The sequence below is a fragment of the Aquarana catesbeiana genome, linkage group LG09, assembly GCF_042186555.1.
Source record: "Aquarana catesbeiana isolate 2022-GZ linkage group LG09, ASM4218655v1, whole genome shotgun sequence".
NCBI classification, from domain to species: Eukaryota; Metazoa; Chordata; class Amphibia; order Anura; family Ranidae; genus Aquarana; species Aquarana catesbeiana.
In genome coordinates, this window is record NC_133332.1 from 262,035,684 (window position 1) to 262,043,053 (window position 7,370).

Sequence of the window (7,370 nt, forward strand, 5' to 3'; positions counted from 1 at the left end):
AGGGATAGGCCCAGGAAGGTCTTAAATTCAGAAACCGTAATAGGTTTCCAATCTCTGGCAAGGATCAACTGGGGATTAGCGGCAATAAATTGACCAGCATACAAAATGCTTTGGTCCACAACAGATCTATAGAGATCTTCTGTGAAAAACAGCGAACGTAAAATCAACTGTTTCCACCTGAATTCCAGGTTGGCCAGTGAATGGGGGAAGTACAGGTGCTGCAGAAGTGGTGGGCTCCCAATTCGGATTGGCAAATGCAGCAGGAAGGGCACTATGGGCTCGACGGGCCTGTCTTTGTCCTTTTGGTGATGCTAGCCACCTCACTAGCTTGAACTGCACTTATGGGACTCGCCACGTCACCAAGTGTTACTGCAGTGCTGGATGTACAACCAGGATGTACTAGCCCGCTGGTGCTTGCTAGTTCACCAGAAGGATGAGCAGCACTAGTGCTGGCTCTCTGCTCCATATGAGAGCCCTGCGGTTCTGACCTTGGCAGAGACCACTACTATATCGTCAGAACTATCTGTCAGGGTGCCGCTGCTGTCTACAGGTTCGTATTCTGAGCCTGAATCTGACAGATGGGTGACTTCCTTTTCACACTCACCTGTCATGCTCAGAAACGTGTAGGCCTCTTCACTAGTGTACCTTCGATTGGACATTTTGGCCTCTAAATTTAGTGGTACAACTAGTGAAACTCACAGGAAAAAAGAGCACCTGACTGTCAGCAACTGCTTCAACCGCTACCAAAAAAACTGGTGATCGGGGGGTGACAAGTATACCTATGTGTACTGGTGTTGGTGTAGTGTTAGTGCAATGTACTGTGAGATGTCTCCTCTCCTCTCTCTGGAACGGAAAAGAGTTCCACGAGGGGAGATGACATCACTTCCCCTGCCTGTGTTTACACTTACAGGCAGGGGAAGGATTTAATTCGCCAGAACCGATCACCGGGTCCAGGCCAGAAATCATTGGCCTGGCCCTGGAGACTGATCGGTTCTGAAGCAAATCCGATCGTCGCAGCTGCCTCAGGAGCACGCGTGCCCGACGTATAGCTATGACGCTTCGCCCAGCCGAGCCAACCTGCCGCAGTATAACTGCGGCGGCTGGTCCAGAACTGGTTAAAAGATTACAATTTGTGTCCCAATTCCATCCAGATTCCATTTCGAATACATAAAATTATTAAAAAACACTGGCATATATTAAAAGAAAATTTTTCACAAATCCCTGAATTTCATTATCCTCCGTTTTCATTTTATCGGAAACAGGGCTGGTGCAAGGATTTTTGTCACCCTAGGCGAAACCTCATTTTGCCACACCCATTGGCTCCACCCCTGACTCCACCCCCTTTGCCCTGCCCATGTGACAGGAGGCGGCACTATACAGGAAGTATCAGCTCTGCTTCCTCTAGCTCTGGCTCCAGTGCTGTGCTGCGCTGCGCCTCTAATTATACTTTCGGACAGACGGAGCCTGAGACTGAAAAGCATTCAGACGCAAAGCATTCAGATGCAGAGGGAAATCAGTGGCCGGGCACCCCTAGGCAGCAGTGCACCCTAGGCGGCTGCCTAGTTTGCCTAGTGGTAGCACCGGCCCTGATCGGAAAGGCAGAACCATAGACAGCAGATTGGTCAGATCTGACCAATCTCGACTAAAAAAACTCAAAATTTAACCTTTTTGGGACCTCAAAACCATGGATCTTATGCATGCTTAAGTTGTATACAATGTAATTCGATGATGAAGGGAAAGTTTTTGACACATCCACATAGAGGCAATAAAATTGAAATAAAAGGATATCATACATGCCAGTCTTCTTATGTGATATATGTTATAAAATGTCCATGTGTCTATTTATATGTGGGAGAAACAACACAAAAAGTATAAGTTGGAATTGCCACACATAAGTATACTGTAAGGGATAAACTCACAAAATTACAATTGGCGAGACATTATGTTGAGATGGGACATACTGTATCCCAAGTAAAATATATGGTCATTGATGCAGTTCCCCTAAACAAACGGGGGGTAATTGTGAATTAAATTTAAAAAAAAAATGGAAGTACAATGGATAAATAGATTGGATATTTTACAACCTAGTGGTTTAAACTTGGATTTGACTTGCATTTATTTCTATAGATCACTAAAATGAGGTTTATTGTATATAGATTATGATTTGAATGCATAATTTTTGATTTATTATATATTTTTTTAATATGTATATTTTTCTGGACATTTGTTAATGGATTTGTATGTTTTAATACTAGGATAAATGGAACTTTTTCTATGTGATTGGAGCGTGATTACATCTCGTTGAGCCATCTCTCTGGAATCTAGGATGAAAATAATGATGATAATTTGTATTGTTGTATTGATTAATTCGTTAATTGATGCCTAATGGATTTCTGGTGTGAAATGTAACAATATAAAATTAAGTGAGAATAATGTCAGTATACATCTTGTTCCCATCTGACGAAGGGTGTAAGCTTTGTACCAGAAACTTATTTGGAACAACATGAAAAGTATGTAATATATTACATGTGGAATTAATACATTTTAAGTGCAGCAATCCCTGGACTTTCTTTTTATATGGCTTTTGGGAAGGCTTGATTGCTGGCACTAGGACGTATACCATGTGCTGTCTAATACACCTGTGAAGTTTTATATATATATATATATATATATATATATATATATATATATATATATATAGATGAACACCAGATGTTTGAGTCAAACTTGCGTTCAACTCGAACATCAAGCTTATGGCATCACTGCTGGGCACTGGTGAAAGTCCAGCCCTAAATCCAATTGAGTCTCTGTGGCAAGACTTGAAAATTGCAGTTCACAGATGCTCTCCATCCAATCTGACAGAGCTGGAGCTATTTTCCAAAGAATAATGGGCAAAATTTTCACTCTAGATGTGCACAGCTGGTAGAGACATCCCCAAAAAGACTTGCAGCTGTAATTGAAGCAAAAGGTGGTTCTACAAAGTATTGACTGAATACAAATGCACGCCACACTTTTCACATAATTGTTTGTAAAAAATGTTGAAAACCATTTATCATTTTCCCTCCACTTCACAATTATGTACCACTTTGTGTTGGTCTATCACATAAAATCCCAATAAAATACATTTACATATTTGGTTGTAACATGACAAAATGTGGAAAATTTCAAGGGGTATGAATACGTTTTCAAGGCACTGTATTATCACATCAATCTTTTCATCTTTCAGATTGTTGCATTGGTTATATTTAATATAATGAATACCCCCCCCCCCCCCAAAAAAAAAAAACAATTAAGCAACTCTCCCCTACAAAAAAGTGAACGCAAATGTGATAAGGAAAGCTACAGGTGGAAAAAAAAGCTGCAATGTGTTTAACTGATCATTCTTGGAAGTTATGGTACTTTGAAGCTGATTTACTAAATGCAAATAGTTTGTTCATTTTTTAAAGGGAATTTTCCCTTAGCTTAGTCAATGTGTTGATAATTCACTTAACAAAGAATACCCAGCCACGTGCAAGGGAAAAAAAAAATAATTTTGCTTGTACTTGATTGGATGATGGTAGGCAGCAGAGCTTCACTACATTCATTACACTAAAGGAAAATTATCTTTGAAAGTAAAAATTCAGCCTATTTACCTTTAGTAAATCAACCCCTCTAAGTTTATAACTGCTTAGTTTACACTTGCAATTTGGAGGGAAGGGGCAGATGGAACAGGCTGTTGAACCACATTTTTACCAACACCCCCACCCCAGCTGCAAAGACAGCCAGTCGGAAGTATACACATTCTGTGGGCACAATGCTTTACATCGCATTGCAGCAAAATCTCCCTGTCATTTTCAGTGAGCAGTACTACTCACCCAACACGACCCATTCGAGGTAATGGGGCCACTTCACAACTGCTCATAACTGCGTGCAATGCATGCAGTTGTTGCACTGTGGTGGTTAAAACTGGCGGTAAGGAGGCAAAATAGCTCCTTCTCCCCACCTGTCAAATGCCCGCTGTCGGCACAAACTGATCTTCAAGTTCAGAGGGTAACGTTTGTGTAAACAAGCTCTAAAAGAAACCTGTAGAAAAAAGAAAATCCCTCTGCTCCATTGGAGGAACACTCTGTTGCCTTCGCTTACTTGCCATGTTCTTGTCTACAGCTCCAGTCTGTGCTCCAGCCCCATGAAAATCCTGATCCTCCTGGGTGTGGGGCACAAATGCGTGCCCCGTCTGTCCTTAACTATGCTTGGCTCAGTACCTGAGTGACCAATATCCAGGCACAAGTTAACCTGGGAATGCGTGTTCCTTCCTCTTATACATTATACATATACAGTATACGTAGGATATGCATATATAGGGTATGCATAGGTAAGGTGCATAGGGTATGGTAGGTATTTCCACTGGACTTTGCAAGAGTTCCATTGGAGATCAGAGAGATGGAGTTCTTTCTTCAACGTTTCCAGATTAGTGTGAAGTTTGAAAATTTCAGGTTTGCTTTAAATTAAATTGAAAGTTCAGCCATAGTTGATGTTGTAGAATTGGGCATAGATGCTGTGTTTGGTTTCCCTATTGTCTTCATTAGAGAGATCCTACTTTAATTTTTTTGTGTCAAGGGTATAAGAGGTTAAGAGGGCCTATTTAAAGGAGAAAACGTACAATTAAAGCACTTTTATTAGCCAAGGGAGGAAAGGTTAGACCATCCTGGGCCTGACTGGTTATCATATGTTACTGTAGAATAGCCTTTCTGAACATTTCTAACACAAAGAAACCCTTCAAATAATTTTCAAGTGCCATGTTACCCCTGCTAAATTACTACATCTCTAGTTCACGGAACATTTTGACATCTAGAGCAGAATTTTTTTGTAACACTCTATACACTGCTGTATAAGACTCTATACACTGCTCTAAAAGAAAAGATTGTTTCAGTGACAATCATGCAATGAAATGAATATTCATAATGGCAACATTAAAAGAGAAGTCCAGCCTGAGCTTTTTAGGCTGGGCTTCTCCTCTGGGTCACAGGAGTGCAATTCATTTTGCACTCCTGTGACCCGTTTGCAGCGGATAGCAGTCTAAAGTCCACTCTCCGCTGACGTCACTGCCATCAGTCGAGGCAGAGCGTCATCCCAACTTCCAAGTCTGGATCCGCCAGCTGCCTTGATTGATGTTAGTCTCAGCGACTCAGCGAGCCGCAGAGACAGCCTCTCCCCGCCCCTCCACAGCTCAGTGCTCCAGTGAGCGTGGAGAAGCTGAGAGGAGAGACGCTGACTGACATTCAGCAGCTCTCCTCTCGGGGATCTGTGAAAACCGAGCCATCGGCCGTGTTTGGTGGCTCGGTTCTCAATGCAGAGACGGCAGGGGACAGCTGCAGCATCGGTCTGATGCTCCATCCACCTAGGTAAGTATGAATATAACATTTTTAAAAATCCCATACTTCTCTTTTAACACTAACAGTGAAAATCTTAGTGCCCCCCTTACATTGGTGGTCAGTGTCTTCTTATATTGGTAATTGATATAGTGCAGGGATATGCAATTAGCGGACCTCCAGCTGTTGCAAAACTACAAGTCCCATCATGCCTCTGGGTGTCATGCTTGTGGCTGTCAGAGTCTTGCTATGCCTCATAGGACTTGTAGTTCTGCAACAGCTGGAGGTCCGCTAATTGCATATCCTTGGTATAGTGGTTGCATACATTGGTGGCTAATGGACGAAGGACCCCTTATATTAATGGTCAATGGAAAAGGGACACTCTTACATTGTTGACCAGTGGGAAATCTGCACTCCCTTACACATATAAAAAGATTATTGATATCAGTGGTTACTGGGACAGTAGTAGAATTTAAAAATGAAAATTCTCAGAACATTTGAATGTTGTTTGAAAGATTTTGTTTGCTTTTAACATTTGATTTTAGAATTAATGGATTTTGCTGAACAAAAACCAAATACACAAAAATTTCCATCCTGCTCCTTCAAATTTTCTCATCATTGCCCCTCTAAAAATTATAAAAATGAACAAATGCGCTTACAACATTCTTACAATGAAAAATGTTGAATGAAATTCTACTAGTGTATACGCAGCTTAAGAAACTCTTCATTGCTCAAGGAACCCTTAGCAACCTCTGGAGGAGGAGCTCAATGGTCAAAAGTACAGTTTATATTCTGTAAGCATATATTGTGAGCTATTATTGTAATGTTTACCACTGATGTGACCTTTACATTTTTACTATATGTGTAGTTATTCTATTAAATGTAGCCATTTTTAGATGTAATAAGTATATGTAACTGCCCCACGAGCATGTATAATAACAAACTATGTACAAAAAACATTGTTTTTAGGCACCTTATGCCATAGCACCCCAAAGTTTCTCTCTGATTCATACTGTGCCCTGTGTGTTTGCTGGAAACTGCAGGATATGGATGGTATTTTCTCACTCCTAGGCATGTCCCCACATGTGACAATACTCTTGTGATTAGCCATTCAGCTGCTGAAGTTCATACGAGATGGCAACCTAATCTTTTATGTCTTCATACCAAACACCAGAGTCTACTGTTTGACCTCCACTAAATATTTAGGCCCTGATAAAGGGGCATCCTTGAGCTGCTGAAAACACTTAGGCCAGCCATGGACAGTTTTGTTGCAGGAATCCCTCCTGCCGAGCCATTATCTTCTCCGGCGGGGGGGAGCTGTCTTCTCCGGGAGAAGACAGTGATTATTGCTAGTGGCTATAACAGCCGCTTGCAATAAACGCATGTAAAGTACGGCAGGCTGGTTGCATCCAAAGTTGATCGATCAAGCCATATATGGTTCAAATCTTGGCCGGTTCCTGCTGAACCTTCCGAGATTCCAACAGTCTGTGGCCAGCCCTAGCCATTTTTGGACTTTTATTGGGCTGCCTTAGAGAAAAAAGAATATATGTGTTGGACTCTAAAGAGTGTCACCTCTGGTATTTTACATAAGCTGTTGTGTCAAGTGTGAAGGAGTCCCTCTACTACTGGAGGGAGCAGGCAAAGATGCAACATTTTTGACAGTTTTCTGTCCTGCATTACATATTATTTGTTCTCCAAAAAGGTAACTAGATCAAAATTTGAACTAATTTTTTTTAGTTTCACAGCTCTTCTTAAAATGGTATCCAGGTTTTCTATTAGGCAAAAATGCTCTCAACTGGTGTTTGAAAAAAACCTTCACATGGGCCTCCAACAGGTCTTTACTTAGAACCCAAGAATATAAAACCACAGATCCAAATTCGCTAGTTCAGTCAGAATTGGTAAAACTTTTTTGGTCCAACTCATCTGTAACTAAACAGTTTGAAGATGTCCACGCAGAACGGGCAAATACTGGCAGGCCCCTAAGGTAGACTTTACATCATGTGACAGCTTTCAGTTGTCTAT